Source organism: Panthera tigris, chromosome B1 (assembly GCF_018350195.1).
Source record: "Panthera tigris isolate Pti1 chromosome B1, P.tigris_Pti1_mat1.1, whole genome shotgun sequence".
Taxonomy (NCBI): domain Eukaryota; kingdom Metazoa; phylum Chordata; class Mammalia; order Carnivora; family Felidae; genus Panthera; species Panthera tigris.
This window is the reverse complement of record NC_056663.1, coordinates 149,590,832-149,615,610: the sequence shown is the minus strand read 5'-3', so window position 1 is coordinate 149,615,610 and position 24,779 is coordinate 149,590,832. Positions and strand designations below refer to the sequence as shown.

The window sequence follows — 24,779 nt, the reverse complement described above, 5'->3', positions numbered from 1 at the left end:
TTTACACTTTACACTATTAATCCCCTTTCATTCACATATTTAAAAAAATATTCTCCAGTTGTTTTTTAATGTTTATATTTGCTTCCCATTGTTAAACAGAAGTCTTTAATATTACTATAATCAAATCTATTACTTTTCCCCTATTTGTGATCAATCCATTTGTTTCTTATTTAAAAAATATCTCCCAGGCCCAAGGTCATAATGAGATTCTGAATTTTGTTCTAATGGTTGTAAATATTTCCTTTTATGCACAGGTCTTTAATCAATTTTGACATTAATTTTTTTATAGGCGCAAGGATGAAGTCTATTTCCCAATAGTATTTGTTAAGTAATCATTTTTCTACTTACATCACTACTGTGGATGTGCCAATATACATACATATGAGTGTTTGATACATATATGTATATGTACATGTATGTGTATATTTATACATATACACAATCTGATTATCTATCTGGCAAAATAATATTATTATTTGATCAGGTAAATCCTCTCTCTTTGGTGGGTATGAAGGGTCTTAACTATCAACTGACATTTGCTCCTCCATAAATTTTAGTGTTACTTTGTTTAATTCTCAAAACTATCACATTAGAATTTTAAGTAGAATTTCACTATGCTTATAGATTAGTTTTGGAAGAACTAACATCTTTACAATGTTAAGCTTTCTCATTCACAAACATGTTAATTTTTTCTTCAAATAGCAGAAATAGGAAACAATATCCCACATCTACCCCCAAAAATTTTTAGATAATGACAAAATGGTCTAATTAGGTTTTACATAGGTGCTGGATACTTGAATAAAGATTAAAGATTTATTTGGAGGAAATTAAGACCTATTTCATTTAGTTTTCTCATTTATAAAGCAAAAACTACTATCTCAGTGCTAGTCAAAATAGCTGGTCATGACTTGATTCCACTGATAAAGGGAGATGAGATACCTATACCAGAGTTCTTATTTCATCAAGGAAGTCTTCTAAGAAGAAAAAACATCCACATAATTATTGGAAATGATTTCTAGATTCCCTTTTAACTGTTTCTATTAAAAAGCTATTTCTATTAATTTTTCAAATTTCTGAAAGTGCTTTGATTCTTTATGGGTTATTTTAACAATTTTGTTTTCCTCTAGTCTTTCACATATCAATACTTTCATTGATTATAAGTCATCTTTATAGAAGAGGAAAGAAGAAAGAAGATATAAGTTAGAGAAAATAAAGCACATTATCATTTCTGTGTCCCAGTGGCACAGGGAAGCCAGTTAAAAACAAACAGTAGTATTAGTTGATTAATTGAAGAACCCAGAAAATCAGCACAACTTTATTTTACTTAAGCATGTTGTTCTAATAGGTGTTTTCTGGAGAAGCACTTTATAGGGAAAAGTGGTCTGTCCTCAAGATACCTTCTTCATCCATAAGCTTCTGAATTCCTTTTTCCTTCCTCTTAGACAATTTCAGTAGTTGATATTTTTCTTCTCAATCCAAGCCTCTTTGTTTAAATGCCTGTATCATTATTGTCTTCTGTAGGGGAGAACTGGAATCAACACATGATTAGACAATGTTTACCACCAAAGTAAGGGGGGCAAAAGGGATGAAATAGTCAATGGTATTTGTATTTCAGAATTATGGCAAGAGTAAAGAAAGGTGTGAAACACTTTTTTAATGCTCCTTTGTATCCTTCTCCAGCCAACTCTGACTGATCTGCAAATTTACGTATGGAATTTCTTCAACATATAGAAATAATTCTATAGAAATAAGATATAGAATAATTCTGACTATACAATGTGGCTGGAGTGGAACACAGATGTGTATACCTGTTTTAAAACTCTACAGATAGTGACATGGAACTGTAATTATGGTTTGTGATGGGAGCTCATGTGCCTAATTATATATCTAATTCTTAAATCAAATCAATAACACCCTATCAAGCTGTCCAGCATATTATTGAACCCCCTCAATGACAATGAACACATTTTCCAAAGCAACCTTATCCAACTTTAGATATTTCAGGATCCAAGAAATTCCTCCAAAATCAGTCTCATGGCGACTTTCAGAAATTGGTCTGATGTCTTTCCATTGAAGCTATTGAAAATAAGTCCAATTCACTTCACCCAAGATGGCCTTTCAAATTTTTCAACTAGATTCACTTCTGACACACCCTTTTCCAGGCTCAACACCTTCATCTCTTTAAGCTTTTCCTATATTACAACATTTGCAATCCATCTCACCAGCTCTGTTCTTGCTATCTGAACACATTATGGTTTGTCTGTATCTGCTCTTAAAAGGCATCCTCAGAACAGATGAAATCCTTCAAATGAAATCTCAGAACCTGGGAGATCAAAACTAGTTTTCACTCAATTTAGATGCTATACTTAAATGACTGTATTTTAATATTTTATTTGTACTGCTCTTTGCGGCATCTATATCACACAAATAGCTCACGTTTAACCTAGGTAACCTAAAATTCCTAAATGAACAACTCGCTTTCCACAAATTTATACTTGGTGCCAACTTTTGGCTCTTAGAAAAGGACATTGCATTTGTTACTAGAAATATCTATCAAATTAGAGTTGATCTACTGTTCTTGCATTACCATTTTGGATTTTGCTTCTGTCATCATTTCTAGTCCTCTCTGCTTCTGTGCCTTCTCTATATTCATTCACGTCACTAATAAAAGTGCTCAAGAGAAGAAAGACTCGGATGGAGCTCTGGCACTGACAGCAGGAATTGTCCTCCAGACAATGACATGGGTTCATTGGTTGAGCAGCCCTGATTGTATCCTTTGAGTACGTTTCTTTCAATAGCAATTAATTTATTTAGTGTATTAGGTTCTAGTCCATATTTCCAAATGATTTCCAAACAGGCATAGCAAGAGCTTTCCAAACACTCTGGTCCAAACATTCTAAGCTTACCATACTATCCTTATAACTCTTACTGCAAAAAAAGCAAATGAGGATTCAACTTCGGCCCACTGACAATTGACAGCTTTTACAAATGCTGCTTTTCTACTCACGGTGCACCAAACTATCCGTTTAATAATCTCGCCTAGAGTCATGCCCAAATTTGATGATAAAAACCTACCCCTGTCAACATCAGGCATACCTAGGCTCTCCCCATGTTTCTTACAGTTTCTTCTCACTATGTTATAATTATTCATGTATCTGTGATTGAAGGCAAGAGCTGTATCTAAGGACCGTGCCTGACATATGAAGTATTTCTTGAATGAAAAAGTGAAAAACCCTCAGTCATTTACAGTAATTAAAAATGGAGGCATCGACAAGATTTTATATATTTTTTTAATATTTATTTGGTGGGAGAGTGCACAACTGGGCAGGGGCAGAGAGGGAGACAGAGGATCTGAAGCAGGCTTTGTGTTGACAGGCTGACAACAGCTAGCCCAATGTAGGGCTTGAAATCACGAATCGCAAGATCATGACCTGAGCTGAAGTCAGATGCTCAGTCGACTGAGCCACCCAGGTGCCCCAACAAGATTTTAGATAACAGGTGTAGTGGAAAGACTAGACTAAGGTGGCACCTATGATTCCTACCATCTGGTATTTACACCATGATATAAGTGGAACCTGTGACTTATGTCTAACCAAGTGAATACAGCAAAGGTGTCGGGATATGTTTGTTTACAAGCATATGAATATATTACATAACACTGCAATGCCCATCTTGTGAGGAGACGCCCCCTTCATTGATGGTTTTGAGGAAGAAATCATTGGGGTAGAACTACATGGCAAGAAACTGAGGGCAGCTCCTAATCAACAGTCATCAAGAAATTGAGGTTCTCAAGCCAATAATACACACACAGACACACACACACACACACACACACACACAAATGAATACTGCCAATATCATGTGAGCTTGGAAGCAAACCCTTCCCCAATCAAACCTTAGATGAGATCTCACCAATTGGCCCCTTGACTTCAGTCTTAGAAGTGACTCTGCTAAGCCATGCCTTGACTTCTAAGCCACAGAAACTGTATATCCAAATCATCCAGGAAGCTTTGTAATCATATACATGTTCCAACCTCAATTTTTAGAGTATTATGAAAAAGCCCCTTGGGAATTCTGATGTTTACCACTGTGATGAACCCCTGACCTAAACTAACCACCAATTTTATTATAAAAATTAAAACTAAAATTATGTAAGAGTAGTACCTTTCTTGTTATCACAGTGCTAATGACTAGCAGTCAGGACTTACTTTTCCCCTTTCACATTAACACCTTCATACATACCCTATGTACTGACTACTCTGTCCTTAAACACACAAAGGATCCCACATTAACAACAACAAAAAAAAAAAGGTGAGAGAAGACTTTGTCACACCTTCCCTCTGTTTCCATTCCATTCATTCTTTTTAAAGGAAGTTCTAGGCCTGTTACTGCCATTTCACCACTCACTCCCATGCTCTACAACTTTTGATCTTACTAAATCCACTCACTAAGATACCTGTAACCTCTTATAATCCACAGGATACCATGCTCACCCTGTTCTTTTTCTTCTATTATGAAGGCACAGCCCTAAGTGATAATAAATAAAGGACAGAAGCAAAGATCAAGAACAAAGATTACTGCCCTACATCTTCCTTGGGTTGGGCTGGTTTATGCCTTCTCAATTTCAGCAATAGCATGCCATTGAAGATGGCAGGAACTACCATCAATCCCAGGGTTTATTTAATAGTTGACTTCACCAACCAGCCCCCTTGCCTTCTAGTGATTAGAGAAAACTTTGTTTTACATTCTCAGACTTACCAAAGAGTAAGTAAGCCAGAAGCTATTTGGGTATCAGTCTTTTAGTCCTAAGAAACTATGAACACTATAAAAACAATACTGTTAGAGGGACCAGCCCAGGGACAAATATTCTGGAATTCTCTTCCCCAGCAGGCCAGGCCCTTATTTTCCTGTCTTCAAGCATCCCTGTGGCCTGAGGCCTGCAGCAGTGAGAGGTGAAGGATGGTTTAGACACGGTCGGCAGTCCACTCAACCCATGTGAAGACAATAGTCCTATTGGTACAATTTCTTTCCTTGGCTACAAAGGTAATCTCCTCTTAAGTGGTTAGTGGTAGAAATTTTGGTTTGGTAATACTACATTAAATGGAAGGGAGGAGTAAATCAGATCTAAGATTGTAACTGGATCCCTCCCACAGCCAGGCAGAAACCAAGAGAGAAGGTACTGCCTAATGAATATGTGCTCTAAATAAATATAAAGGAGACAAGAGATTCTGATTCCAGCAATGTCCAAGCAGGGTATTCAAGGTATGCTTTATTCTTCAGCAATTGTGCATTTAGTGTTTGCTTTTCCCTAAACACTCTGCAAGTTGTGTTAAAGTATGCCTATCAGTATTCCACTAAAAGACACATGTCTCCACATTTTTGCTATTTTGTTCATATTTATCATAAGAATCTTGGTCTCCTAGGCCCATCTATGACCTCTTGGTCTTGATTCCAGAACCACCTTTCTTATCTGAGATTATAGATTTTGAGTGCATCTAGGTCATACCTGCTTATCGTATAATATCCTTGCCTCTGGCATGCATCTGCCTTCCTTGTAAAACAATCTTTTCTGGACTTTCCTTAGGTCTCTTTTACATGCCCCCATTTTTAAACAATTCATGCCATGCATGCTAACTTCATCTTACCACCTCAACTCATACTCTTCAATGCTCCCTCTGTAAAAGCCCCTTTCTTATCCTGAAGCAAGAGGCTCAGAAGTTACAGTGACAAAGTTTCTGGTACATCAGTGTCCATGGCTGCAGTGATACATTCTTTACCTAATCTAGCTTATATCTGTCCTCTCAGCTCCTCTGAAAGAGATAAGCTATTCTATTAACAAACAGGGCAGACTGTGTCCTCCTGGCTATCCCCAGATTGAACTATAGTTCCACTAATGAAATTGTGCTCCTTCACTTGGAGAACCAGAGCTCGAACTTGAGAGGTTTCCTTTCAAACTTATAATCACTCTTTCCCTATAAATCTGCTCAGAACTGACCTCAAAACTATAATTTCCCTCTCGGGCCTCTGGATTCTTTCTTCCCTGAATCCATTTTGGTTGCGCTCTTTGTGTCAATATTTGTATACACCCCAAAGTTTTGACAGAACCCAAATTTGTCTCTAAATGGATCCCTCCAGTATAACATCAACTTTCCCTAGATACATCTGATTTTTCCTTCATATAGTCATTTGGAAAGACATCCAACTCTTCTCTGTCTCTCCGTTTTTACTAGGAAAAGAAAACTACTTTATTATAATTTATTTAAACCATCATGTATAACCATTTGCAACAGATTTTTAGAACGGCATACCAGATTAAATATATATATTTTCTTCAGATTAAACATGTTAAAATATAATCTTCCAATAGGTAAAAAATAAATAACATGAGATTTCCATTTCAAATTAAGTCTTTTAACAAGCCAAAGGCTTCTAATCCAAGACCATGGATACCATAAAGAATCAACAACTTCATAATGAAGAGAGACCCTGTGCCTACACAATAGTGATGAGCACTGTCCATTTACCCAGCATCTGCTGAAAAAACAGGTATGCAGTGAGAATAAGAGGGAACAAAAGAGTTTGCATCCCCTGATTCTCCTTCTCTACCCTTCAGGTGATCCCAGGAGTCACATCATTGATAGCATTTCCATCAGGATGAGACTCTCCTGTTTGGGAATGTGGCATACAAGGGAAAAGTTAGAGAGCTGCACCTAATAGCAAAACAAATCCAATTATGTACCAGCGATTTTAATGCCTTTCTGAGATTGAAGTGGCTCACTAAAGCTCAGACTGTAAAGATCCAGGGAGCATGTTTATTTATTTATACCATGACTCCCTCCAAATAGGATTTGAGGCAGCTCAGTGAGCATGTTAATAATGCTTATTCTCAAGACCCTATTTACCGTGTTGTGCTGCAGGAGATATCATTACCCCTGTTTGCTCTTAGAAAATCTGACTTTTTGGAGGGTTTTTTGTGGAACTTTCTGGAATTCAGAAGGGACCTTGAGGACTGCCTTCCTCTGATCCTGCAGGATTGTGAACATGGGAGGGAAAGAACCCAAATACTGGGGTGGAGCCATCACAGAAGGCAGGAATAAAATGAGCATGCAGGGTTTGAGGATGCCCAGGTAAGTCTTGGTGCACAGAAGTCAGTGCCCACATGAGGTCCCCATCTGGAAAGGGAACTTCAAGAATTAGTGAATGTGTTCCTGACACCAGAGGATGAGGCTTGTTATGGGTATTAAAATTTTCTTCTTGATATATGTGATGAGAGCACTGTATAGTTCGGAAGCCTCTGCTGTCTAGAAATGAATGTTTCTCATATTTCTGGCTGGGAAAACAGGTCAAGAGAGAAAAAGTGCTGACTGAGAGCTCACTAGGTACCTAGTACTATGCTTGGTGTCTTCCATATGAAGTTTCAACTGAGCTGTATAAGAAATCTGCCAGATTGGAGCTGTTGTTCCCCTTTGTGTAGTTGAGTTCCAGAGAAGGGTATCTCCTTTGCCAAAGGAGAGGCAGCTGAGAAGTGATGAGGCTGGAAGTCAGGCTTGAATCCATTTGTGACCCATAGATGTCTTATCTTTGTGCTAAGCTGACTGATACCCAACACTGTGCCTAGCATACAGCAGGCATAAGACATGTTTGCTTGCAGGAATGACACAAAAATATAAAAACTACTCATTCCACAGATATTGACGGAGTGCCTACTATGTGCCAGACACTGTGAGTCAACATAGGATAAATTCAGCACTAAAATTGCAATTCTAATGTAAATCAGCTTTAATATGAAAATGAAATTAGGCCAGCAGGGAGGCCATAAATGAGCCTATTATAATACATCCCATAAGAGGAAGAGCAGCCAGGAAAAATGAGGTGAAGGGATGATGAGATAATGTAATTTTAAAATTGGCTTCTGTTCTCCTGAAATACTTTTAAGATTTTACTGCAAAATTACACAGTCATCAGGAATATGCCATTTTTAAAAGACTTTCTCACTTGGGTCAGTGCATAAATAATAATACATGTTTAAAAATGCATGACTATTCATTAAACCATTGACCACTTCCAGCCTATTGAGTACATAAGTATTTTAAAAATTACTTTAATACATATTTACCCAATAGACCAGAAAAGTTCCTTTGGTACATGATGTGCATTTAAAAAGCTGCCTGCATAAGGAGTTATCGGATCTAAACCAGAGTTGGCTGCCGACTACATAATATGCATTTTAAAGAACAACCTAATTATGTGCTTACCCAAGAGAACAAAGTTAATACTGAGGGTCAATAATTATTACCTTCCTTTACTACCTTTTATTTTTTTCTGTCAAATAAAATAGAGAAAAAGAAGTTTATATCTGCCCTCTCGTATGTTTTATCTTGACAACTACTGCCTCAATGCCTCTCTCACCCCCACTTTCAAAAAACAAAAACAGAGCGGGGGGGGGCGGTGGGAGGAGAAGAGACAGAGAGGGGAGGGGACAGAAGGGAAGAAGGGAGAGGTGGTTGTTGTTTTCTTTTCTTTTTTTAAGAAAACTATGTGTAATTAAAAGTAAGTACCTTTATAGCAAATGCAGATGGTCAAAAATCCATCTTTTAATGTTTGCTATTTTCTTCCCTTCTGTACTAAAAGATTATACTATTAACCACAATTTACTAGTGTTCCCTGTGTACTTTTACAGAAACATGACTATCTGTCCCCTTTCTCTTTGGTAAGACACAATGATAGAGATTTCTTTCTCACCTTGCACAAATGTAAAAGTCCTCTGTTATTTAGTCATGGAATCTGTGTCTACCAGCACGATGTGGGAGAGTTCTCAGCACAAAATCTATTCCTGTTCACAAACATGTAAAAATTAAAAGGTGTATTTTCAACAAATATACTAATTCACTAGTTTCTCTGCTCACTGCTCTTATTGTCCTACACTGATGTGAGGAGTATCACCCCACCAGTAAATGGTGCTGACAGACCAGATAGCAACCTTCACAACCTCATTCTAGAGACAACATTCCCCCTTAATTTCTAGTAATGTAGAATCACCCCGTTAGCTCTAAAGAGCACACCCAACATGTAACTACCACTTTGTATTTATTTTTTTTGATTTAAAGTTATTTTTTTATTTTTTAAAATTTACATCCAAATTAGTTAGTATATAGTGCAACAATGATTTCGGTAGATTCCTTAATCCCCCTTACCCATTTAGCCATCCCCCCTCCCACAACCCCTCCAGCAACCCTCAGTTTGTTCTCCATATTTATGAGTCTCTTTTGTTTTGTCCCCCTCCCTGTTTTTATATTATTTTTGTTTCCCTTCCCTTATGTTCATCTGTTTTGTTTCTTAAAGTCCTCATATGAAGGAAGTCATATGATTTTTGTCTTTCTCTGACTGACTAATTTCACTTAGCATAATACCCTCCAGTTCCATCCACATAGTTGCAAATGGCAAGATTTCATTCTTTTTGATTGCTGAGTAATACTCCATTGTGTATATATATACCACATCTTCTTTATCCATTCATCCATCAATGGACATTTGGGCTCTTTCCATACTTTGGCTATTGTTGATAGTGCTGCTATAAACATGGGGGTGCATGTGTCCCTTTGAAACAGCACACCTGTACCCTGTGGATAAATGCCTAGTAGTGTAATTGCTGGGTCGTAGGGTAGTTCTATTTTTAGTTTTTTGAGAAACCTCCATACTGTTTTCCAGAGTGGCTGCGCCAGCTTGCATTCCCACCAACAATGCAAAAGAGATCCTCTTTCTCTGCATCCTCGCCAACATCTGTTGTTGCCAGAGTTGTTAATGTTAGCCATTCTGACAGGTGTGCAGTGATATCTCTGTGTGGTTTTGATTTGTATTTCCCTGATGATGAGTGATGTTGAGCATTTTTTCATGTACTGGTTGGCCATCTGGATGTCTTCTTTGGAGAAGTGTCTATTCATGTCTTTTGCCCATTTCTTCACTGGACTCTGTTTTTTGGGTGTTGAGTTTGAGAAGTTCTTTGTAGATTTTGGATACTAACCCTTTATCTGATATGTCATTTGGAAATATCTTCTCCCATTCTGTCAGTTGTATTTTAGTTTTGCTGATTGTTTCCTTCACTGTGCAGAACTTTTTATTTTGATGAGGTCCCAGTAGTTCATTTTTGCTTTTGTTTCCCTTGCCTCCAGAGACGTGTTGAGTAAGAAACTGCTGTGGGAAAGATCAAAGAGGTTTTTGCCTGCTTTCTCCTCGAGGATTTTGAAGGCTTCCTGTCTTACATTGAGGTCTTTCATCCACTTTGAGTTTATTTTTGTGTATGGTGTAAGAAAGTGGTCCAGGTTCATCCTTCTGCATGTCGCTGTCCAGTTTTTCCAGCACCACTTGCTGAAGAGACTGTCTTTATTCCATTGGATATTCTTTCCTGCTTTGTCAAAGATTAGTTGGCCATACGTTTTTGGGTCCATTTCCAGGTTCTCTATTCTATTCCATTGATCTGAGTGTCTGTTCTTGTGCCACACTTTGTATTTAGGTATTAGATGTCAACTGGTTGTAGAACAGTGAGTCATATGTCTATGAGTACAGATGGTTCTTATACATACTATTCCTAAGTGTTATTCTTTATCACTCAATGGTATTTTGTTTCTAAAAATCTATTTTGAATAGGTTTACTTCCTCTCTTTACCACCATTCCCCCATTGCTAAATCAATTACATTCTATCTACAATAATTAACACAGAAATCTTTCACAAATTCTATTTGAGCCTTAAGAATTGTCTACTTTCTATTCTAGATGTGTTTATTTCAATCAGTCCAGAGAGATGAACTCAGGTTTGTTAAAGACGGATAAAAAGACTAAAGTCAACTTATTTTTTAAAATTTATCCCAATAATTTATAATTTATTCTTCCTTCTTTTCATTTTTTAATCATTGTTTCATACCTGAAGAATACCCCAGAGATTTAAAAGCTGGTGTGAGTTTCTTAAATACACTTGGTAATTTTATAGAGGAGGGGAGAAGTCTTAGAAGAAGCTAAGTGGACCATAATTAAAGCAAAGTTTATTTTATATCAGCACAGTAATTAAAATATAATTAATATTTAAAGAAACAACTCTAATACTAAAAACATATATCTAAACTCCCAAGCAACTATACTAATGAGCTCAATGATTCAACTTCATGTACTCATGCTTCTTACTCTCCAGTTGACAAGAATAACAAGCATAATTGGAAACATTTTGTAAATATAAAGTCATTATTTTTATTGTGGATATGGATATAGATGTATAACAAAGAACTAAATAAAATTTAAAAATAAGGTCAACATCATAAAGCTAAACCACCTCCTATTACTCAGATTGGCTTATTTTAGACACATCACTCTCTATGAGCAGTAAACTCTACTCAAGGGTCAGGTTCACTTTCTCCTTTTAAAACAGCTGTAAGATATACTAAAAATTAGAACAAACTAGAAGACTTTAGAGTCTCTAGGCTGTTTGCCGTGTGTAGTATTTTTCTAAGCCTCTGAGAAATACATCAGTACCTGTTTGTTTGAGAGCATGCTCTCCTTCTGTTCTAATAATTTTTAAATACATTTTGCATTATTTTTAAATTCCTTTGGCCATTAGATTCACTGACAAAACAAAACACACCTTAGTCTAATGGCATGAATTTTCTCTGTCACCATCTGGGTTGAATTGCGGTATTAGGAAAATCAGTTTAAATGCACATCACACAATCTTTTTGCATGTTCTTTCTCTAGGAGTTTTCTTCCCAAAGTTGCACTTTCTCTTGCCCAACCACATTCCTCCCTCAGGCATGATATGGTGCCCTCTCTTCACAGAACTGGAAAAGCATGACTCAAAAAGGAAACCAGATTTATTTTTTAAAGGTGAGATTACACCACTTTGTTTCTAAAACCTAATGAGTGAGTGAATGAGTGTTTAATTGAGAAAGACAGGAAAAAGAAAGAATATGGATGCTCAAGATAGTATTTAAGAGCTTCCCTTCTTATTCTAAGTTGGATTTCCAGATTTAGAAAATAAAAATATAAGACTACAAGTTAAATTTGGATTTCAGATAAATAATGAATATTTTTATGTCGGTCCCATGCAGTATTCATATATACTTTATACACTACAAAAAAAATTTTTTTATTACCTAAAACTCAAATTTAAGTAGGTTACCTATATTTTATCTGGCAATCTATCTCCCAGCTTCTCCTTAGTGTAATACTCAACTTATTTTATTATAAACAAGTACTTTGGGGATGGGCTCAAGCTAAGTACTCCCCTAAAATTGGTCCAAGTTTGGCAACTTTTTTCCTTGAATTGGAAAAAAATTTTTTAAACAAGAAAGGCAATCTTGAGCTGCAAAATTGAGAAATTGCATGGGTTCAGACTGCCCAAGAGCTCATCTTTTCTCAGAAAATTAAGAGAATGAGAAATGAAACCATTCCATTTTTCATCCTCCACCTACAAATTATCTATAATTACACCCATTCTTATCTACTACCTTCAGTTTTAGAAGTGTCTCTCTTTCTATAAGTCCTTCAGATCTTATGCTAAACCATTGTGTTTGATTTTCAATCAAATGTCCCTCTCTTCCCTAAACTCTCAAACTTTGACTTTCATCTACTTCTATCCTCATTCTACATACATATTCATCTCATATTCAGACCTAATCTCCACTAGTTGCATCTTCATTAATCACCATCTTTTCACAGACAAAAGTAGGCAACAGTGTTGACTTCCCTTCTTCTTCCCATCACTCATCATTAAGTGCTGAACCAGGGAAATAGATGAGAGCCCATAAATCCTTTGTATGCCAAAATAACATTCCTAAACTTCACTGTAATGTTCCCACACAAGCACCAACCAAAATATTGTATTTCAACTGTCAGAAAAAAGATAAAACTTCAAAAAGACATGAGATTTACTGTATGAAATTATAAAATTTATGTTATATTCCATTTAGTTCTACAACTAAAAAAAGAACATATTTTCATCCAAACAGAAAATAAAAAGAAAAACTTCCATCACGATATAATGAAAAGACATATAATTATTACATCCAACATTTCTGAGCTTCATCTTACAAATTCCTTTTTCATACATGTCTGTGCTTCAACTCACTCCATTCTCATTTCTGCCCTCACCACCCCATTGAAGCTACTCTCAGTTAAGGCCATCAATCTCTTCTTATTCTTATACGAAAGGAACATCTGTTAGCCTTTATTTTATAGTCTCTGATGTGATTCAACACTAGATTTTCCCATTCATGAAATCCCCTTCTCCACTGGTATATTATAAAGACACCCTTCCTGTCCATTTTCCTACCTATTCAACACTTCCTTGTAGCCATGAATTCCCTCCTTAAATATGTGTGCTCCTTTACATTCTATACATTTTCCTGGACAAGTCCTAAATCTATGGTTTCAATTGCCACTTACAAGCTGATGACTTCCAAATGTTTATTCCCAATCCAAAACTCACTCTTTTTTTTAATGTTTATTTATTTTTGAAAGAGAGAAAGTATGTGAGCAGGGGAGGGGCAGAGAGAGGAAGACAGAGAATCCCAAACAGGCTCCGCACTGTCAGTACAGAGCTTGACGTGGGGCTCGAACCCACAAACCATGAGATCATGACCTGAGCCAAAATCAGGAGTCAGACACTTAATCTGAGCCACCCAGGCACGCTTCTAACACAAAACTCACTTGTAAATTCCTTCTTGATATGTCCACCTGGATATCCCCAAATTCAAACAAATTGAAAAGTAAACTCATCCTCTTTAAACTTAAATCTACTCTTCCTCTTTTACTTAATCTTTCAAAAATAACATCTTCCTTCCTTCCTTCCTTCCTTCCTTCCTTCCTTCCTTCCTTCCTTCCTTCCTTCCTTCCCGCCTGCCTGCCTTCCTCATTTCTCAGAAAATTAAGAGAATGAGAAGTGAATCCATTCAATTTCTCATCCTCCACCTACAAATTATCTACAATTATACCCATTCTTCCTCTCTCCCTTCCTTCCTTCCTTCCCTTTCCTTCCTTCCTTCCTTCCTTTGTTTGCAGAAATAGCATTTATTTAGTCACAAAAGTCAGGAATACCTAACAGAGGGCCATAACAGATTAAGGACCTCTTGCTTATAATGATATTTGTCTTATAGTAATTTGTGTGCTGATTTTTATTTCTCATGTGATATAGTAAGTTTATCATTGATTTCCTAGAAATAGCATCCAATAAAGGTTTGGTGGATGAATAATGAAAAATTTAATTTATCTAGAAAAACACTGATGACTAGTATTATCAGCTGGGATTACATAGATCATGCCTAGTCTACAGGGATTTGTGTCTGTGTCCACAGGTTCAGCCCAGCCTCCAAAACTGCTGGCACATAATAGGTTCTCCATAAATATTTGTTGAATGGAAGAATTAAAGTGTGTTTTGATGGAGACTATACTTTCCACATTTTTCGGAAGAAGTCTATGACTATAAGAGTGTCCTAATCACAATGCACATTATTTACCTATTACTAGATAATGTTACACCAAAAACTTAGTGGCTCGAAAAGACACAGAATCCTGTGATTCAAGAACCTGGGTGACAGCTGAGTTGTCTGGCTCTGAGTTTCTCACAAGGCTGCAGCCATCTAAAGGCTCAACTGAGAAGGGTCACTTACTCACTCTCTCAGATGGTTGTTAGCAAGATCTAATTTCTTTCAGCTTGTTTGAGACCTCAGTTTTTAATGAGCTTTTGGCCAGAGACCTCCTTCACTGTTATTTTGTTGTTACTGTTTTTGCACATGGTCAACATGGTAGTTTACTTCATCAAACCAAGATCACCTGTTGTAATCTAATCACACATGTGATACGCATCACTTTTGTCACATTCTGTTCATTAGAAGCAAGTCATGAGGGACCAACCACACTCAAGGGGAGGGTATTTCATGAGGGCATGCCCCTTACTTGAAACAGTTATGGAGACAGAGTCGGGGAGAAGTGTTCATTGAGAGCTGTGTCACAAGCTGCCTACCACATCGTACATAAATACTCTTCTAGGAAATAGGAAATCACTGTAAGCAGAAACACTCTGGCTTATGACCACAACTAGAACTACATTTATATAACTATTTCAGCCATGTAAAGAAATAGCCTTTCCACCAATATTAGTAAATAAACAGAATTTTTCCCTAGAGACAAAGAAGAAACCTTTCTTCTCTCTTCTCTACATTCAAGAATGTCTTCAAGAATGAGATCAGATCAAGTTACAAGCATATTTTTAAGCCCTGTTGTCCACATCCAGACTTCCCCTTTCCTTCTGTGCACAGGCCAACCACCTATATAAAATGGCAATGAGATGCTAGACTATCATCAATTTGGTCAGTCTGACTTGAGCTGGACTCAAAGTTGAGGACCAGAGGTAGATACAAAGGTCAATATCTGTCTGGTTACAACTTCTCCCAGACAAATGACCTATTGACTAACTCTTAGGTAAATGCCCATCAATAGTTTCAAATTCCACATAACCTCAAAGGACATTAAATCTATTCATTTCTGTACTGCTGAGTATCCACAGTAGATGCAGAAGGATTTAGAAATGATTAGATAAATGGTGGTTGGTTGTAGGAGTCAATTCTATTATTTGGTAGAATTTGGACAACACATCAAGTTTGGAAGTTAATAGAATCATGTGCAGGAATTTAGAGTATTGAGAGGATTCTTTTGGATGTGGACAGTTAAAGCTGCCTGGTTGAAAAGATTTCATAGGCTTCCCTGTATAGCTTCTAAAGCAAAAGCAGATTCTCTGCATATTTAACACCTACTACTGTCTATTCATTTTCCATTCATACTCTAAAATCAAAACCTTGCCAGAAATTGAGAACAAAGAAGATTTTGAATTTTTATTGGAAGACAATCATTTGAGGTGACTGATTATGAGTTAATTGCCTCTGAGCATTTCTGGAATTGCTGCTTATGCATTTTCTTACTGCTGACAGGATCCCTAATACTGACAGTGGGAACTGTTTCAAGTAAGATCATGCAACATAGTTTTGCATCCTTTTTTTAGATCTGTTTGTGTGGCAGTAAATGAGTCTCTTTTGAGCAGGTCCTGGGGTAAAAATTTATATATTAATGGCCTTGGATTTGGGGACACCCAGAAGTAGGAGAAATTGGGAACTAAAGAGCAATTCAGTGCTTTATGTGTCAGAGAAACCTTGAAGGAAATGAGGAAAGAGAGGTACATGACTCAGACTCCAAAATAGGGAAGGAGGGTGAATGCATTAAGATTCAAAGGCTATAGCTTGACAACAACCTAGTATGGCAGCCTTATAATGGGAAGGACTCTGATCTCTGATTGTAATCCTACCTCTACCTCTATTCCTGCTGTGTGATCTTGGGGCTAGGCTTTGTAATCTACAAAATAAGAGTATTGAAGTGCTTGATCTGTAAGAACCATTCAAGCTGTAAATTTCTCTACCGTGACCTGATAGAGGAAACTCAATCAATTTCTGGCCTACAACCTCCCTATCAGTTTATATTTCTCTCCTCTTGGCACATTCCTCCCAGAATTCTCTCCAGCCTCCAGATCTTATCCTGGGTGAATATTTTCACTCTTCAGCAGTCAAACTCTCTGGTAATTAATGCTGCATAGTTGACTAGTAATAAAGATGTGAGTTGATAATGGCTGAATGAATGACCCACAAGTAATAGCATTTTAAACATAAATGGACTCTCAAAGACTAACACATTATGACCCAAAAGATTGAAATTATAATGATGAACTGAAAGGAAGTAGAGTTAATTTTTTTGAGCTTAAGCAATCATCTACCCTGATTACTCATAAAGCTGTCCTGGCTGATTTGTCCAGAGTGAGTAGTTCAAGGTAGAAGAGTTGAAAGAATGCCATATTAGCACAGACTTTGAAAGCAGACAGATGTGGAGTTAAGTCACTGTTCTACAATTTGCTAGCTGTTTGACTTTGAGCAATTTACTCATCTGATCTTAAATTTTCTCCTGTAAGTGGAATTAATAGCGCCTATGTCCCACAATTATTTTAAAGAATAAAAAAGATAATATATCTGGGACACAGTACCCATGTAACAAATGCTAACTATCATTATTACTACCTCTTCTTTGGGAACTTAATGATAAACTTCATTTTTAAAATCAAATGATGCTAGTTCCACTCTCAAATGGAGACTACAAAAAGCTTTGCTGTTTTAAAAAATGAATATACAATATAATATCTCTGCCTATTAAAAAAAGTGACACTGGCCCAGTATAAGAAAATCAGTCCGATTATTTTATAGTTACTTGTAATTAAATCTTTGAATACTGCTTTACGTCACGAAATCAAACCTTTCCACTTTCAATGGAAACCTTGAAGTCCCTCATTAATGATGGATAATTTCCCTAAGTTTTCAAAATTCTCTGTCCTACTTAGATAATGTTTAAATGATGGAAATCAATTTAATTTAAACAGAAAAGGACTGACCTCATGCTATGGATCAAATAAGTACAAATGAGAAACTAATCCAAAACATAAGCTCCCTGGATCTGCATACTTTATTAGTCCTTGGACACTGACTATTCAATATTATTATTGTAGCATTACTTCACTACATAAATCCCTTTATGTTTTATTCAGATCTAAAGCTTTTGCCTTTAACACCAAGTGCTGAGGAACTATGGAGCAATGGGCTGGGGGAGAGCTCCCTCCACCAACAGGGGTCAAGAGGGAGGCTCGCACAGAGAGACCTTCATGTTCAAAGTAAGGTCGCCCTCTGGCCTCCCCAAGCTTTTTATCTACAGGGTCCAGAGGGGTCCCCAAGTGCTAATAGTAAGCCTAACACCCCTGATCTTTTACACCTTCACTGCTTAGTGTCAGGTTAAAGCACCAAAACTTTACAACTCCAGGTAAGACTGCCATTTTTTTGTCCTGCCTCAACACTGATGGTCCAATCTAGTCTTGGGACTAATTTCAAAATGCCTTTCATTACATTCTTTGTCTTCATCACAGGAAACCCTGTACTCTTTGGTCATTTTTCTTCCCTGAACTATCTTCTTATTTTCCCCTGAGAAAAAGGAAACAATCAGATGAGTTTCACAAGTTTCACTACTATATCCTCCCACCTATCTCTCTTTCTTCTCTCATTACAGTGAGCTAACGTCAATGTCCCTGGCTAAGCTTAACTGTTCTACTTAGCAAGGAGTATCATCAGATCTTGCCTGCTTGAGAATATTGGTATGGCTGATTTCTTCTCTCTATTGCATTTTGAAGGCTACTTTTTCTGGTACCTCTCTTCTATCAACACACAGGCATGGTATTATTTCTCCCATTAAAATACACAAAAATTGTCCCTGGACTTCACCTCCCCTGCCAACCACAGACCACTTTCTCTCCTTCCCGCTACAGCAAATACCTATACAGAAGTCCCTGTGCCTACTTGTGTCCTGTTTCTCTCTCCCTATTTTCTTTTAAATTCTTTCCAATAATGTTTTTGCCTCCACGACTCCATGGAAAGTCCTCTTTTTCTTATGGTTGTCAACACATTTTCATCATTACTAAATCCAAGAGTCAATTTTCAATCCTCATCGTACTTCACCAAGCATTTAACATATTTGATCATTTACTCCTCCTTGTCATGGTTTCCAAAACCCCACACTCCCCTGACTTTCTCATCACTCACCAGGCACTCCTTTCACTCTCTAAGGTAGTTTCTCCTCAGCTCACCAAGCTCTTAACAAAGGAATAACCCAGGACTTGGTGATCCCTAAACCTCACCTATTTTCCCCCTACACCTATTCCTTGGTGATTCCATCCAAGGCTTTAATTATTCCCTCGATGCTGATGGCTCCCAAATTTAATCTCCAGCCTGCATCTTACCTTTCCACTTCAAACTGCCACTCCGTGCCTCTACATGCATGTCTAATAAGCATCTCCAGCATAAAATACCTCAACTGAATTCCCAAACTGGTTCTTTTCCCCAAACCTTCCACCACACACTTTCTCAGGGGTGAGCAATTCCTTTCTTCCAGTTGCTCAGGCCAACGCCTTGGAGTCACTCTTGACTCTTCTTCTCACACATATACACTCTTATATTTTATCCCATCCAACACCAAATCTTATTAACTCTGTCTTCAAGATATATCCAGAGTATTACCACTTTTCACCACCTCCACCGCTATTATTCTGGTCCAAGCCATCATTACATTTTGCCTACATTTTTGCAAAGGCCTCCTGGCTTCCCTCCCTGTTTCTTTCCATGAATTCGCAACACTGTAGCCACAGGAATCCCAGGAAAACATGTATAAATTGGACAGATCATTTCACTCTTCTGATGGAAGTCTTCGATATCTCAGTCAAATTAAGAACCAGTGTTTCTGGGGGCGCCTGGGTGGCTTAGTCAGTTAAGCATCCGACTTCTGCTCAGGCCATGATCTTGCGGTTGGCAGGTTTGAGCCCCACGTTGGTCTCTGTGCTGACAGCTCTGAGACTCAAGCCTGCTTGGGATTCTGTGTCTCCCTCTCTCTCTGCCCTTCCCCAATCCATGTGCATTTTCTCTCTCTCTCTCTCTCTCTCCCTCCCTCTCTCTAAAATAAATAAAAACATTTTTAAAGCTAAAAACAAACAAACAAACAAACAAAAACAATGTTTCTGAGATTTCTGGGAGGCTCAGTTGGTTAAACATCCAACTCTTGATTTTGGCTCAGGTCATGATCTCATGGTTTGTGACTTCGAGCCCCACAATGTGTTCTGTACTGACAGTGCAGAGCCTACTTGAGATTCTGTCTCTCTCTCTCTCTCTCTCTCTCTCTCTGCCCCTCACCCACTCACTCTCTCTCTCTCAAAATAAACACATAAACTTAAAAAAAAAAAAAAAACAACAACCAGTGTTTCTACAATAGCTTCCATAGCCCTATAGGATCTGCTCCCTGCTCACTCTTTTGTCCTGTAATCTCTCACTCTCCCTATGTTCCATCCTGCTGGGCACCTTGCTCCCCCTCAGACTTGCCAGGTGTGCTTTCACATCAGAGTGTTCACACTTGCTGCCCTCATGAGCTGGAATGTTCCTCCCCCAGATATCCACATGACTCAGTCCTCCACCTCTTTATGTATATATAGTCTTTTTCAGGTACTGTCTTCTCAGAAAGATTTTCCCTGATCACAATACTTAAAATTATAAACCCCAACTTTCATATTCCGCCCTCCTCCACAGCTTTTTTCTTTTGCATTTTCACCATATAACATACTATTATTTTACTTACATTCTTCATTAACTGTCCATCTCTATTAGGATGAAGCTTCTTGAGAAGAAGAATTTTTTAGTTTCATTTTATTCTCTGCTATCTCAGGTGCCTAAAGCAAAGCAATTATTAAAACATGAAAAATTCATAGATATTCAGGAAATATATAACATAGTCTATTATAGTGTTGTTAATAATAATAATAATAATAATAATAACAAGCACTGTATAATGCTTATTATGTGCCAAGCACTGTATTAAGGGCTTTATGTATGTCTATTCATGTCATTGACTCATTTCATCTCCATTTCCACATGAATCTACAAGTAGGTAAGACTTTTGTCTATATTTTAGAGTTGAAGAAATTACAGCCCAAAGAGGCTAAGAAACTCTTATACTGAGAGTATGTGGGAAATTAGAATCTGAACATGGAATGTATACATTACTTCTCTAGGTTCTGATTCCTCTATTAAAATCAGGAAAATAAGAATTTTCTTGTGGAAATTATAGATAACATATACAAAATATAAAGACAATAGCACAGTGTCTAACTCTGGCAAGTCAGTATGTACGTGGAAGCAATAATTATACCGCAACTATTCATACAGAGTAAACTTTAGTATAAGGAATCTTAAAATACCTTTCTAAATGGAAGTGCTGTGTTATTCAATCTCCCAATTTGTGTTTTGATTGGTGGTACCAGACTTAAGGCAGTCCTTCAAAATCACACAAATGAGAATTAGTCTTTTCTGTCTATCTATGGAAAAAATAATTGGGGTTTCATTTTTGTTTTTGTTTGTTTCCTTAGCTTACCAGCTGTATTATATAAGCCTATATCAATGTACATACAGTCTAACAATGCAAGCATATTTGTTTTTCAAATCAAAGGGGGAAGACTTTATAAGCCAGTCAGTATTCATCTTATTTGTGTAAGACTCTAATCTGCTCTTCATTTAAGCTTACAGAGCTCCAGTATGAAGAAATCTTTAAACCCCAGGCCTACTGATTAGCACGAGCTCTGTTCCAGTACCACAGAGGAGTAAGAAATAAGGCTTCATATAGGGGCTCCAAAATGCAGTGGGTAGATTGATGTCCCCACTTGTGTTTCAGTGCCCCCAAAATACCTTCACAGCATGTGCAACAGTATGGGGGCTCTACTGAATTTGTATTCTGGAAAACAAACTAAAAGGTCAACACGCATGTATATTTATAATGGAATTGGTATTTGTTAATCAATGAGGGGAAATGTTTCTTCCTTTGTAGCAAGTTCTCAAACTTTTCTGGGGAGAGCCTGCAGCTAGCCTTAGAAAGCTCTTACAAATTACACATCAATATTTTCTAAGATACTTGGGACAAAGCACTGTTAAACTAATAGTCTACTGGCTTTATAATTTCAATACTAAAACTAAGATGCAATATTAGACTGGTACATTTTTCATGTTCTTTAAAGGGAGAAAATATACGAGGGTAAAAGTGGAGTAGAAAATTTTAAAAAATAATAATATTTTTTTGAAACCACACCATAGTGTAAATACCCTCAGATTGGCAAATATTCTTTAGCTGGAAACTATGGGTGAAGCATGTCAATATCACAGGGGACAATAATCGTCAACCAGCTTTATCAAAATAGAGATCATACCTTAATGTAAGTCTTCTCTAATAAGAATGGTAAAAGCAGCATTTCACCCCTAACTCCCAATTTTATACTTATAATTGATTAGTCATTTTTTTTACCCCAGGTTAACTAGTTCTGAAAACATTTGTTTGTATGACTCACAGAGATATCTAGAAAAATAATTAATCATGAAAGCATCACTTCGGGAATATAAAATGAGAGTTTCTCAGTATACCTCCATTTGGTTATTCAGGTCAAGTTGTCTGATAAGATCATTTCTCCCAAATCCATATCCTTCATACCAGGTGACTCCTGTTACCGAACACAGCACCTGCACCAGACAAAGTAGTGGGAATAGTGGACCATGAGTTCTCCACCTCTATTCCCTCTATTGTTTGCTATAGTCATTACATCATCTCTCTTTTTGAGTCCACCAACTGTCATAATCCTTTACAATTTCACCTTTGGAGATTATTTCATATACTTTTAGTTCTAATTTTCTAAGTCCTAGCAACATAGAAGAGAATCCCTTGCAATTATTAGTCACATTATCCAAGCCACATTCTCACTTCTAGGAACATCTGGCAACCTTCAAGATTAATGTCTTCTTGCAAAACTTAATCACTGAAGTCAGTACTTCCTTGCCTGACCTGAGCCCCCTGCTCATTTATTTATTCTTTCTCAGATAGTACTTAGCACCCACTACTTTGCATATGATACTCAATAAATATCAGATTAAATTGAGATTCATCCAGGGGCACCTGGGTGGCTTAGTCAGTTAAGCGTCTGACTCTTGGTTTCAGCTCAGGTCATGATCTCACAGTTCGTGGGGTCAGCACGGAGCCTGCTTGGGATTCTCTCTCTCTCCCTATCTCTCTCTCTGCTCCTCCCTCACTCATGTACTCTCTCTCTCAAAATAAATAAATAATTTTTTAAATTAGATTTATCCTTTTGTTTATTACAGTTCCAGTAACTTTGTATTATAAGTGAACTTCTGGGTTGTAAATGGGTTTTAGTTTCAGACATGAGTGGCTTGGAAATCAGTGGATGGAGTAATTAAGCAGCAAACTTAGGTTAGTAGAGAAAAACTACAGTAACTGAATAGGAGGTAAAATTAAAAGGTTATAGGAACACACTCAGAGAAGACAAAGCTGATACTAAAGTGAGTCTGGGAGAAGATTTATAACTCATACAGTATAATAATAATAAATTTAAAAGTTTTGCTAGCACATATATGTAAAATGTGAGCTATAGTGGAAGAAGGTTGATGAGCAGGGTGATATGATATTATGAAGAGACAATGGGCAAAAGAGAACTTGAAAGGGGGATTGTTATGAGGTTACAGTTGCAGTTAACATGTGTTATCCAGGTACAGTGATATTCTGTCATGAGTAAGACATTGTAAGTTTAAATTTTTCCTCCTAATAAGAGGTTTTTGTTTACTAATAAAGCAAAATTGCTTTGTTGTTTCAAATAAGGAGTTACTAGTCATAGTAAGAGAGCTTATACAATTACTTGATAATGTCTCAACACATTGTGACTGCCTTCATCCCATAGTTCTATTGACTTGCTTTTGAGGGAAATGGAAGAACTAGCGATCCCATCTCTTAGATTGACAAATAATGCAAAAAAAAAAAAAAAAAAAAAAAAGTTCCCTTAAATTTGTGCAAACAAAATTCAAATGGAAGTTAACCAATTTGTGTACATTATTATAATAACCCTGCTGGGAAGCAGCTGCATATAATATTTTAAAGCATAGGCTTTGGTGTTGAATGAACCTGGGCCAGCCATTGCCCCACTATTCATTAGCTGTGTACCTTTGGGAGATTCATGGCACCTCTCTGGGCCTCAATTTTCTCATCTGTAAAATGAAGATAACTCCTATGCCACAGGGTTAGTTTGGAAATTAAATGGTGTGGTACATGTAAGATAACAGCTATGTAAATTGAACTATTTATGACAATAACAATGATGGTGACAGTATCATATTGTGACATAAGCATCAAAGCAGCATGAGTCATTCCTTTTTCTCTCCCCTTTGATGTGCAACTAATCCAACGTTCATAACTGAAAAAAGAAAAGTCCCTCTGTACAACATACCAGGACACCTCAAAGATCCATTCATCTGTTCACCAAAAGTGGGTGGGTTGGACAGCAGAGGAACAGCAGAGCAAGGGAGGTGGTGACAGAGGTGGTGATGGCAAAGAAGGCTACAGCCCATCTGGCAGCAAGCAGGCATGATCTTTCTGCAAAGAGGTTGGAAGGTGAAGGCCATGAGTGGGGATCTGCCCTGCCATACATACTGTAGCTGGAGATACCAGTCGCTATCTCTGAGGAGAGGCCACAGTGATGCCAGGAGAGAAAGGAAAGGAAAAAAGCAAAAAAAGCTGAAAACAAGAGTCTTCTTCTGGAGATAGATGTCTCCTTCTAGAGACAAGAGGGCTAACTCTAGACCTCTGGGACCCTTCCTGCACCTTCAGGATACCTGTAGCAGGCAGTAGGCACACCCAAAGCCTCAAGTGCTAAGCATATGCCTCCTTGCACACCTCTGTTCCAACTCTGCCATCACTCTTTGCCCCTTTGTGGTGTGTATGTGTGTTTGTTTTAATCCAATCTTAGCAGTGAGTCACATTGTCAGGGAAACTAAAACCTTCTGCTATATTGCCACCTTCTGGAAAACAAAAATAAGGCTTCTAATTACCAACCTGGTAAACTGATTCTGAATCAAAGTAAAGAAAAATCTTGCCTAAATAATAAAGGTCTTTCTTGCTTCAAATGTAGTGGCAGAGGCACTTTTCATCAATACCATGAAACATCAGAATATGGTATCGCAAAAAGAAAATGAAAATTTTCTAGTAATTGGATGCAAAGTCATGGAATATTACAATCCAACTGATAATTTAAAATAGTTGCTATGAATAAATCTAATGAGCTACAAGGAAA

The 24,779-nt window shown here is 37.3% G+C and overlaps 1 long non-coding RNA gene across 3 annotated transcripts; it reads right to left on the bottom strand.

The window, feature by feature from the left end:
* Positions 1–1,283: 1,283 nt before the first annotated feature.
* Positions 1,284–23,726, bottom strand: LOC122238025. 3 transcript variants are annotated; one of them, XR_006216978.1, is made up of 7 exons: positions 23,654–23,726; positions 22,072–22,167; positions 20,862–20,978; positions 20,243–20,333; positions 11,631–11,837; positions 8,743–8,833; positions 1,284–1,528 (listed from the first exon to the last, which is right to left on the bottom strand). It is a non-coding gene; the product is annotated as an uncharacterized LOC122238025 (long non-coding RNA). The 3 variants fall into 3 exon arrangements; XR_006216976.1 differs by lacking the exon at positions 11,631–11,837; XR_006216977.1 differs by lacking the exon at positions 11,631–11,837 and having other exon boundaries at positions 20,862–20,974.
* Positions 23,727–24,779: the final 1,053 nt, after the last annotated feature.